The 12,616-nt window shown below is 40.3% G+C and overlaps 1 pseudogene; it reads left to right on the top strand.

Annotated features, from left to right (window-relative positions):
* Nucleotides 1–2,964: 2,964 nt before the first annotated feature.
* On the top strand, nucleotides 2,965–8,748 carry LOC126406183 (ornithine decarboxylase-like; annotated as a pseudogene).
* The last annotated feature ends 3,868 nt before the right edge of the window (nucleotides 8,749–12,616 follow it).

Raw genomic sequence — 12,616 nt, 5'->3', positions numbered from 1 at the left:
TTCTATAAAAAAAAAAAAAATTAACTGCTTAGCAACCAGACAAGGCCTCTGATTGAGACAGGCCTTTATTTGTCTAAATGTGTAGCCGTACTGGGCTTGTAAAAGGGACTGGGCGTTTAATTGGGACCAGGCTTTTAATTTAAGCTCTACAGTAGAGTCTGGATACGTGAGCAGACTATCCAAATAACGTCTATTAGGAAATTTGCGCAGATGTTTTCGAAGCTGCTGGCTGTGTGAGACCAGCTGGTTGGCATAATGTTACAAAAGAATATCAACATTGTTTTTATCAATACTCTCACCACCAGCAAAAAAAAAAAAAAAAAAAAAAAAAAAAGTTTGAATTTTAATAGAGATGATGGTGATGTTGTAAAGCTAGTCACTATAACTAATGTGAAAGCAGGCTTTGCTATTGCTAGTGAGGTGGCTAGCTGCGCCACAGTCTTGGTGTTAGTGTTTAGCAACAAGCTAACGTGAGCTACAGTGAGCTGTATGGAGGCAGTAACAGTAGTGTGTAACACTTCTACTTGAAACCACAGATTTCTATGGCAAAGAAATTGGGATTCTGTAAAAAATTTAATTAAATTAGCACCCAGCAATTGGGTTGTTAGCTCAGTCTGTGGACAGTGAGTGCCATTAGCATTCGTGTCGAGATTTTGCTTTGGTTCCTTGTAGCGGAGACATCTACAGAGACAATCCAGAGTAATTGAAAGAGTCCTTTTATGTAACTTCAGGCCATTTTTGTACAGATGGCAGACGGATGTGGTACCGTCAAATCATCTGATCGCAGCAGTATAGCTGCTGAATGTTCCCAGATTCATTGTTTACAACGCCAAACTAGCGCAGCAAGCGTTAAACCTAAAGAACAACAACAATGGGCAGGGCAGCATAAGGTGAATACGGGAATGGCAAAAAAAAAAAAACAACAAGAGGGGAAAATATTGTCGCCCTAATATCAACCACAACAAACAAAACTGGAACTAAATTTCACGTTGCTGGATTTTCAACACGGCATCTTCAATGACGTCACGTACGTTAAACAAACGTCAGAACGAAGCAACCAAACTTGTCATGGAATAGACAAGCAAACTTATTGCACAACGATGTGGGCTTTCTAACACACTGTGACCTTTTGGTAACTGTGGAGAGCTACCAATAGTTAATACGAAAAAGCAAAGCGCAGTCCTCTTCCTGTTTTAGTCGTGCAATGGTTGGCACACAGTGACAACGAGGGTTATAGGAATGCAATTTAAATGCCAGTGATGTCATTGTTTTACAGCCATTACACTGCGCAGTCAACATGTACTTCATAATGACAAGTTAAAGTAAAGTTGTCCTGTTATCTTCCTCTCTGAGCCTCCATCCACTGAGGTTTACTTCCTCCTTTGTAGTTGTTCCAAGAGGCCAGCCCTGCGTATCAGCAGTCATGTTATTGGTTTATGTTTGGGAAAGGAAGACTGTAAAATATTTATCATGTTGGCACATATTTCAGTGATAAAATAAGGTGTGCTGCATTATGATGTGAATAATAAACAGAACATCTGAACTATGTCTGGTCTCTGCTCGTGTCATTGAACTTTGAAATGTGTTCTTACCGATACGCACTATGGAGAATTGTTATGTACGGAAACATACTGCTGCCACGCTAGAAAAACAGCAACATGAGGTAATAACATAAATGTTTGTTGTTGTTTTTTATGTTCAAGATATTTTCAAGTTATAACAAGAAACTTTTATTGTTATAACAATTACTATGTATCTTGTTATATAACATGAAATCATTTACTGTTGTTACCAGAAACGTTGCAAGTTGTAATATGATCACTTATGTTGTTATAACATAAAACATTTTGCGTTATACTGATAATTGTTATAATGTATAATGTTTCATGTTAAGCTGTGATCACTTATATTGTTATTACGTGAAACGTTTCATCTTATAATGTGATCACATACTGATTTAACGTGAAATGTTTCACATTACAAAGTGAAATAATTTATTGTTATGTCGAGAACATCAAATGTTTTATGATATAACAATAATTTATTGTTGCATTGTAAAATGTTTCACGTTATAACATCATCACTTATTTTGTTATGACGTGAAACATTTCGGATTACAATATAATTTATTGTTATAACAAAGTGTTTCAGGTTATAATGTGATCACTTAATGTTTTACGTTATAATGATTATTGTTATGACGTGAAACATTTCACATTACGTGATAATTTATTGTAACATGAAATGTTTCATGTTACAATGTGAAATAATTTATAATCATAAAATATTTCACGTTATAACATGATCACTTATATTTTTATGACGTGAAACATTTCATGAAACATGGAACATTTTATGTTATAACATGATCACTTAAGTTGCTATAACATGTTTTACATTGCAACTTGATCATTTTTTGTTATAACGTAAAATGTTTAACGTTATAATGTGATTATTTATATTGTTCGTGAAACATTTTACGTGATATTCATTGTTTCCACATGAAACTCAGGTTTAACTGAGGAAACGATGTGCGGAGAGGGAGAAATTAGGGAATAAAGCTCATCAACACAATTGGATTAGCTTCCACTTCATGTTGAGTTGCCACGTGTTGAATTTTTTGTTAGTAACTACAAGCATTGAACCAAAGCTGATCCAACCATACACCACATGAATATATTTATATTTGTCTGAATAAATCTAAAACATAGATAAATAAATGTCTGCACGTACTCACAGTCAATGTATATACACCTATTGGGTGAGGTATTGTTTGTTTTTTAACAGTAGGAGTGGAAAAGACTCAAGTATGTAACAAAACCAGCATCTCAGTGTGTCTTATTTCACTGCGGACGTCTGTGAGCAACTTCTATCAAACAGTTCTGTTTCGTAGAAATCCTGCTGCTATACTTTTACTCGTTTAAATATATGAGATTTACGGGGTTGCAGACTACAGAGGACACTATGGGCTGTGGTAAGATGAAATAACAAACTTGAGTGATGTTTAATTTGATGTGAAAATGTGAATGTTATTTCCTAGTACTATTTGCATGGCAAACAAATAGCTATAAACAAAGCGACAACGGATTTTTATTATGAGCCTTACACTGACAATATTTGTTAATGAATTTTACGCTTTTGTCTTTTACTACCTGTCATCTCTTGTGTCATCTCTTGCAGCAACAGTAACTACAAACAGATCAGTCATGCATGTTTTGCCCCCTGAAAACTGTGACATTGACATTTTAGACACTGGAGGAACGATCAGTGATTTCATAGACGATAAAATAAAAGAGCGTAGTTCAGTGGTGAGTATCAGAGACATCACCATGCTTAAGTTTTCCTAACTTTAAATCTCTGTGTAAGTGTTTAAAAGTAATGACAGATTTTGAAAACAAAATGTTGTTTTATTCATTTAGGACAACGACGAGCCATTCTGTGTGGCAAACCTAGACAGTATCCTCATGAGGCACCTCAGGTGGCTCGCTAACCTGCCTCGGGTCAAACCTTCTACACAGTGAAGTAGAACAACACAGCAGCAGTTTTAAAGATGATGACTGTTTTGGACACTGGTTTCGATATATAGTATAGTAATTTTACAGAATCTGTTGAAGAAGAAGAAGTTGAGAAGGAAGGCCAGGCTGGCCAAACTCCACTACAAAAACAAAGTGGAGGAAAAATTCACCACTGGCAATGCAAGGGAGGCATGGCAGGTACTTAATACCATGATGGGCAGAGCCCAGAATCCGGCCCAGATCCAATGCTGTGACCCCGCCACCTTTGCAAAGCAGCTGAACATTTACTACAGCAGGTTCGACATGCCACACCCCCAGAATGACTGGACCCTCACCAGCAGTAACTGTCCAACAATCACCGTGGATAAAAGGAAGGTTGCATCGATACTGGGCCGCATCAACCCTCACAAAGCCTCTGGCCCGGACAGGCTCAGGGGCAAGGTGCTGAGGGAATGCTCAGTTCAGCTGGGTGATGTCATCACTCAGCTATTCCAGCATCTCCTTGACTCCAGCTGTGTCCCACGGATGAGGAAGGAGTCCACACTTATACCGGTACCAAAGAAATCCAATGCCAGGAAGATCAAGGACTTCAGACCAGTGGCACTCACATCCATACTTTGTAAGTGTATGGAGAGGGTGGTGAGTGATCACCTCACTGCTATGGTGGTGGACAGGCTTGACCCACTCCAGTTTGCCTATAAGGCAAAGCGTGGGGTGGAGGATGCCTGTTTCACTCTCCTGGACACGGTTTGCAGACACCTGGACTCCCCACACCCTCACACACGGATTTTATTCATGGACTTTTCTTTCGCTTTTAACACAGTCAACACGGCTACCCTCTGCAACCGCCTTCTGGATCTACAAGTCAACCCAACCGTATCCTGTGGATAAAAGACTTCCGGCAGGACTGGCCTCAGCATGTGGTGGTAAATGGTTTTAAATCCAAGAACATGATTTTAAACACTGGTGTCCCCCAGGGCTGTGTTTTATCACCGATTTTATTTTCCATTTACACAAACAACATAACAAGCAATAACAGTGACATTTCCCTTTTTAACTATGTAGACAATATGGCCCTGGTGGCCCACATCAAAGACCACATGTCTCTGGCTGCCTACTATCAGCAGGTTAACACCCTGATGCTCTGGATCAAAGAGAGCTCTCTGGAGCTTAACATCTCCAAGACCAAGGAGCTGTGTTGTGGGGGGAGGCGAACATCTTCCCCCAAACCTCTCTTTGAACCTCTGAGGCTGAACGGGCAGGCAGTAGAGCAGATGGAGGCCTTCCGATACCTGGGCACAGAGATTGATACCCGCCTGTCCTTCTTCCGCACACAGACGCTGTGTACAAGAAGGCTCAGCAAAGCCTGTTCCTGCTGAGGAAACTCAGGAGCTTCGATGTCAGAGAGGATATTTTAACAGCTGTCTACAAATCACTCATAGAATCTGTACTCACTTTTAATATCACTTCCTGGTTCACCTTCACCTCTGTTAAAGACAAATCAAAGTTTTCCCGGATCATTAATCAAGCAAGCAAAATAACTGGCAAAACTCAAAATCAATTATGAGCACTCCACACCCAAGCAGTTAAAAGGAAAGCCAACCTCATTACACAGGATCCCGCCCACCCCCTGCACAAGTCCTTCCAGCTCCTGCCATCAGGCCGCCGCGATAACGTCCCCCTATCTAAGAAAAACATCCACAAAAACTCATTCATACCCACTGCCATAAACATCTTAAATAAACAATGGACAAAAATAACCCTGATGCACTATGTCACTTTACACATATCCACACCTTTTATCTTGTCTATTTTTACAGTTTTAATTTTATAATTGTTTTTAAGATCTATACACACTGTGTGTGCTTTCAGAATCTGTGTGTGATTGTTTCTAATCAGTGTATTGTCTTGTCTTGTATGTGGAGCAACGTCGAAGAAGATTTTCTGTTACGACAGACAAAGTTTTCTGCATCTGAATCTGAATCTGAACTGTGAGATTACAGTGAAATACAGTAATTCTATGGGAGCATATTGTTAAATCACAGTAATCAAATGTACATAAATTGTGAAGTTACAGTTAAATTCAGTAATTTACAGGAACATACTGTTATATCACAGTGATGTAATGGGCTTTAACTGTGAGGTTACAATTAAATATAGTACTTTTAAAGGAGCATACTGCTAAATCATGTGTGAAATCACAGTGTACAGCTGTACAACAATTTACTGTAAAAACTCTCCACCACCATTTTGTAGCGAAAACGCCTAAAATGACATACCCAAATTAAAATGACTGTAGCTTCTGAACCGCTCTGACTACATGCATGCATGAGGTCTTGCCAGAAAGAAAACTCTTAAGTTTCTTGTGAAAGTGTCAGAAACACTCTAGGTGATATAGAGACAGAGTAATGGGCCTCTGAAGTCAGTAAAAAGTTGAAGATTTTGCCTAAAATAAAATAAATAACACTGTGGGGCTGTAGGCACACTATCAATGAACACTTGTTTCAAATTTGAAGAAGACTGCTCAAAGTATGACCATTCTACAGTGTTTTTACCATGAAAAGATCCAGGCGGAGCTCCAAATGACAAGTGGGTCACTCTGCTTCAAAACAGTACTATCAGTGATCAAACAACACTCAGCCAGCTTCAAACATTGTACCTTATTGAAATCAGGTGTGATTATGATAGCTGATGTTGTTTATGACACAGAAACACCATAAAATATCACCAAATAAAGCCATATGAAACGTGAAAGTTATGATCCCACTTTCTAGACGGTATATCTCAGCCAAAAATAGTGGTAGGAGTGAGACTCTTACCTTTTATAAAACAGATACGTCCCCACTAACAGCTCCACATAAGATCGCGAGTAATCCTTTAACTTTTCCCCTCGAAAAACGGCATGACATGACTTGTCACCACTCATAGTGATTTTGGACTCTGTGTGTTTAGGCTGCTCTGGTGCGAAATCCATAAGAAATAAAAGAAAAACGATGCCGGATTCAGGAAGCCGAGAGCTAACTGAATCCAGTGATACCAAACATCACATGGTTTGATGACGTAGTGCGCCTGTGAGATACCATTTAACAGAGGAGGAGGGGAGCGCGGACGCCGGACTGTCCAGTCAAATATTTCACAGTGTAGCTCTGTTTTCTTTGCGATGGAGGAAAGTTGTTTCCCTCTCATCTGAAACAGGTTTCGATCTCACACAGGCTGAGATCTAGATGATGCTGTCCCTCGGAGTGACACCTGAGAAAATCATTCACGCACATTCAACCAAACCGATGTCACACATCAGATATGCCTGTGCTCACGGAGTAGATATGATGACTTTTGATAATGAGGATGAACTCCGAAAAATTTCTCTTTGTCACCCCAAAGCCAAGTAAGTAAACGTTTACTCCTTTGTTTAGTGGAGATTCTTGTTAATACTTTTGAATCTTTCCAGACTGGTGCTCCGCATCGCAGTGGACGACTCCAAATCACTGGTGAGACTCAGTTCAAAGTTTGGAGCCAGACTGGAATCGGTCAGGAAGCTGCTGGAGCGTGCTGCAGAGCTCAACCTGGAGGTCATCGGGGTCAGCTTTCATGTAGGCAGCGGCTGCACTGGAAGTCTGGCATTCAGGTGGGCCATAGCAGACCCTCGATGTGTCTTTGACATAGCAGTAAGTCGTCGGCATAGAACATTACTAAACTAACATTTGCAAGTTAAGAGATTTTGCAGTTCTCCCTCCCAATTCCTCAAATATGGCAGGTTGGTCAGTGGCCCTACGCTTCAAACTATGATGCTCGATGTTCACCTACAGCTTAGAGTTCGGTTTCCTGACAGCTTGGTGAATGAACCTGTTCATTATTGTCGCAGTATTACATCTGAGTTAGTTTATAGCCCAGTGCGTCTCATACATATGATGTAAGATACCATGTGTCTCTGTAACAAAAGCCAGAAGCCAGTGACCAGGCTGCCATATTTGATGCTCTGGGACCAAGTCACTCAAGTCCTTGCATTAAACTTTAAGTTTCCCAAACAAGTCATAATGCGGTTTTCTGTAAAAGAAATAATGCTTCAGTAAAAATAATGCCAATATTAGATTTACAAAAATCATAAATGCTTAATAAAATCTGCATTTTTTTGTTAAAACAAGTTTGTTAAAAAGTTGCTTTGCTGTTAAGCTAACATTAGCTAAATATCAGCTTGCTGTTGGAAGTTAATATTAGCTTCAAGTTGTGTGTCGTCTGTAATCTTTGGCCGGAACATTTTGCATAATGCATTTGTATTTTTTGTATGTGTACTAAATCTTTGGACTTAGAAAGGGTTCAAATATTTTCAAGGAAAAAGGCTCATGTCCAAGTAAAGTCATGAGTTTTTAGTGTCGAAGTCCAAGTGGAGTTGCAAGTCTTTTTTGATTTCCTCAAGTCGAGTCTAAAGTCATCAAATTTGTTATTTAAATCTGACTGGAGTCCAAGTCATGTTACTGTCCACACCTCTGATAGCCATTGATCAAGTCCGTTGTGATGATTTCCAGTTTCAAAACAACAGTGGGGGCCAGACTAAATCTCAGTGAGGAACGCACTCATGAGTTACGACATAGGAAGTCATATACAGGATATGCTTGAAGTTCAAGTGATAAGTTGTGAGAACAATGCTGCAAGGCAACAGCATCTAGAAGCAACACTGTTGCAACTCAACCTCTGAGCTTTCAGAAAAATTTAACTTCTGAGGTCATGAATATCACAAGAGTTGGGGCGTTCATATGAACTCTTCCTGCTAACACAGTACACAAGGCTTCATTTGAAGGCAGCATAAAACTCCCTTCCCTCATTTTTGGGGAATTTTCTCCAGGCAGTCCTTTCATCATGTACAGCCTCATTAGAAAGTGGTTCTGATGTGTTTTTCAGGATTTGTTGGGCTTCCAGATGAGACTCCTCGACATTGGCGCAGAGTTTTCTGGGAGAGAGGACTTTCAGGTCAAATTTGAAGAGGTAAAATAAAGAAATGACACCTGAGACAGCGGTCTGTCTTCTGTCAGAAAATGTCCCGCTCTAGTTTGGAGGTGTCTCCTGTCCTCTGTCAGAAAATGTCCCGCTCTAGTTTGGAGGTGTCTCCTGTCCTCTGTCAGATAATGTCCCGCTCTAGTTTGGAGAACGTGAGACAGTGTCTCCTGTCCTCTGTCAGATAATGTCCCGCTCTAGTTTGGAGGACGTGAGACAGTGTCTCCTGTCCTCTGTCAGATAATTAATCCTGTTATAGTCACATATGAATCCACTAAGCTTGAAGTCCAGGTGTCACAGGTTAACTCCACTCTTCCTGCTGTACTCAAAGGTTCCTCAGCTTTATGCTCACTTCTCTGTAGAGCTTGGGTACGGCTGTGAGGGGCGGAGTCACATACCTGGGTTCATGTGTTTTTAGCATGTAACAAAAGCCTTGGTTTTCAGCAGCGCTGTATGGACGCAGATCTTTGGACATGAAGTAGGTGATGGACTGTGTGTTATTGTCTGATGGTAGTTGTGTCGAGCTCAGTGTGTCCTGTGTTGGTTGATTTTTAGCGTTAGCTTGGCCGTCAGCGGCTAACGCTATCTCTGGATGGTGGCCTGTGAGGTGAGCCCTCATGTTCATAGTATTCTCAGAGTGCTTGCAAATCTCGTGTCATATCCAAGTCCTTCTTTCCTTCTGTGTTAAAAAACCCAAAATCAGTCCCGACATTTGATTTTAACATGTCTGATTTCTCACTCTGGTGCCTCCATCTTTGTTTTGATGAACTTTCTGTCAAATGCTGCTGACTGGGACGTCTGCTGACCTCAAAAGGAAAATAAACATCAGCAAAAGCAACTGATTTTATCGTTCTAGTACCAAAAGTTGTAATTAATGATGTATATAATAAAAGAACGGTACTCGTATTGATATAATATCACCAAGCAAAATACTGTGATACTATGCTGTATTGATTTTTCCCACCACTAATGTATTGTTTATTTATTGTTATATTGTTTGTATCATATTTGTTCGGTTGATAACAGAGGTCAAGTACTCAAATCAATTTTATTATTATTATTGTTATTATGGGTAAACTCGTGGGCAATTGGCACGGGGCCATTATTGAACCCATAGATAATCCCATATAGGGCCCATTTTATGAGCCCCACATGTGAAAGTTGACCGGTAATGAACCTATTGAAGCCACAGAGACAGTAAAATTACATTTACCAGAGACTTCATGCATTTCCTTGTGTCGTGGTGTAGCAAAAGTTACTGCTGATGTCATAAAGTCGACAATAAAGTTATTGTGCAGCTCATTTATCAGCTTGTGAAACTCTTCCTGCTGCATTGTGCTGCACGCCTCCTCTGAGTCGGGCTCTCAAACACAGCAGATAAACTGACCAAACACTGGCACTGGAATTAGGTGAGATGCCAACCTCACTTTTTTTCTCAACAGTTAAAGGGGCAAAAAGCGAAATCGTTTCACCGCTAGGTTTGCTGTTGTGCACTGCCTGTAGACCAAAACACATGAACGTACATGAACGCGCAGCCGGACTGGCTTGTAAACAAGGGGTCAAGGTCATGCTATACTCCAGATGAAATTACACCTCTAGGTTAGTGGGTTCAACGACAAATCACATTGCTGAGTTATTGCATCACGTGCTCTTGATATTGTAATGTGTACCCAGAATAGACTCTGCAGATATAAAGTTTGGTGTAGCCATAGCAACGCCCTTTATAAACAACAAGCCTGTCAATACAAGCAAGTGCTAGCGTATAGTGGGTTAGCTTTAGTGATGTGATGTTCGCGACCGAGCCGAGTCTTTGAACCGGCTCTTTAAAGTGAACGAGTGAGCAGCTGCACTGTCTTTCTCCCTCACAAACTAGACTCTCTCAACTTGTTACGGGTCAAATAATCTGAAATTAATGGATACACAGTAAATTAAAGCAAAAAACAAAGAAATTAGGAATTGGCTCGTTCACTCTAAAGAGCCGGTTCACTCGTTCACTCTAAAGAGCCGGTTCAAAGACTCAGCTCATTCGCAAACGTCACATCACTATTCAGTGCTGTTGTGGGAATCACATCATGTTGGATCACGACCCACTCTAGCTTATTCTGATGTCGAAATATCAATATTCAGCGGTCCTCACATAGCTCTCCATAAAATGAAATTGTGTCACGTGCGACAAGACACAAAATTATTCCCCAGAATTTGAATTATTCTTTTAAATTTAGAGAACTTAAATCAGTTAGTCGGTCTCATAGATGAAAAAGCTCCAGTGTGCAGGATTTAATGGGATATATTGACAGAAGTGGAATATAATATAATAAGTATGTTTCTTTAGTGTATAATTAAAGGGGAACGAATGTTTTTTCAACCTGGGCCCTATTTTCCGATCTACTTTTGTCTAAATGAGTGATAGGATGTTCAATATGTGACATGTCTCCAGTATGAAGCTAGGGCTGACCTGCCTGCAGACCGTGAACGCGCGCTATATTAAATAATAGGGCACTCAGACAGCGTCAAACAACGTCAAAATACGTCCACTAAAAGTGCATTTTTTTCACACAGATTTCCGGGGTAGACATTTGTGGTCCCAAAAGTAAAAGTAAAATGGAGAAACAGCAGTTGGGTTTGTGTGAGACAATTAAAATGATTCTTTTACGATAATAGAATCTGTCAGGAGGACGTATCAAAGTGTCTGAAATCAAATCACCTTCATCCTTGTGCAAATAAAATATAAAAACACTTGTCAATGTCTTCTCTGCAGAAATACAAACATAATCATTCATTACTAACACAACAGGTCTGCACTGCTCATGAATTTCGTAATTTTCTCTTTCTTGTACAAGTGCACAGTGCAGGTCCAGACAAAGGACGTCTGTTTTATTAATTCATTGTTCCACTTGTGTCAATGGGTGTTGGAATGCACTCTGACAGCCATCGTCATTATTACAGTTAAAACTCTGTGAGTGAGCCTGATGACGAGGTTCAGTGAACACGATGAGATTAGAGCTTTGTAGATCACCTCAGGTTCACAAACAAACAAAATAACCCAAATGGGAGTGGGAAAAAAATGCAGGTGGGAGGGGTGGTGGATGGGCCCAACTGTCATGTCTCCAGCAGTGTGTGACAGGTTTAAGGGCTGATTTCTCTCTCTATTTATGCTCTCAACAAATAACTAATGTGAGCCAACTAGGATTTGTCCCCAGGTTCACTGTAAACTCTGACTTATCCATGTGACTGTTAAGAAGCAGAAACATAACTTGTTTCTTCATGTGCAACATGTTAGTCTGGAGGTTTAAACTGGTGTCCTCTCACAGAGTTGGTGATTCAAACTAAACTTTCATCTCTGTCAGAGAAAACTGATCTGAGTTCAGACTGTTTACTTACAGCACAGCTACACTCACAGATAACTGAGCCTCCTACCTGCCTGTCAAACACCATCAACCCACAAACCTTCTCCAGTCCGGACTGAGTGGAGTCCTGCGGGGTGAAGCTGTGAAGTCTGCGAGCGGAGCTAGCTGCTAACAGCCACCACTGCAACTACCAAACTCCACAAATCTATTCAGCAGCTCCACCATCCACAGTCAGACACACACGGCTGATTATTTACTGCTGAGTTACAGCTCACAACTCGCACCAACCCAAACATCCTGGTGCAGACTATTTACTGGAGTTTACCAGCCTGTTGGACACATTCTTACTCCAACCTCGTCACATGTCCACGTTTGGTCATGGACTTTCCACGTCCACATATGACGTCCAAGATACCCTGGGTGTGTTGGTTGTTGACGTTCTGGGACGCCGTGTCAACTTCAGCCTGTTACATGCATTGTCTGTTTTCAAAATACACTTCTGTTTTCACAGGAAATTTACTGTTTACATACAGTTTCTTTCAAAATAAAAGCACTTAATCAGTATATGTAGTGTAAAAGTCAAAACCCTCATCAGGTGTTAGACCATATAAGTTGGGTAAGATACAAATAGCTATATAACCATGTTAGTGTGTAGACTTCTACAAAAACTAATACTGCATTTATGTGTAATATGCAATATAACGGTGTGAACTCTTAGTGACATCTCAGTTGTAAACTCTTATTGACATATATAACCTATCACGC

Source organism: Epinephelus moara, chromosome 18, assembly GCF_006386435.1.
Source record: "Epinephelus moara isolate mb chromosome 18, YSFRI_EMoa_1.0, whole genome shotgun sequence".
NCBI lineage: Eukaryota > Metazoa > Chordata > Actinopteri > Perciformes > Serranidae > Epinephelus > Epinephelus moara.
Note: the sequence above shows the minus strand (reverse complement) of the source record. Positions and strands in the feature narration are given on the sequence as shown.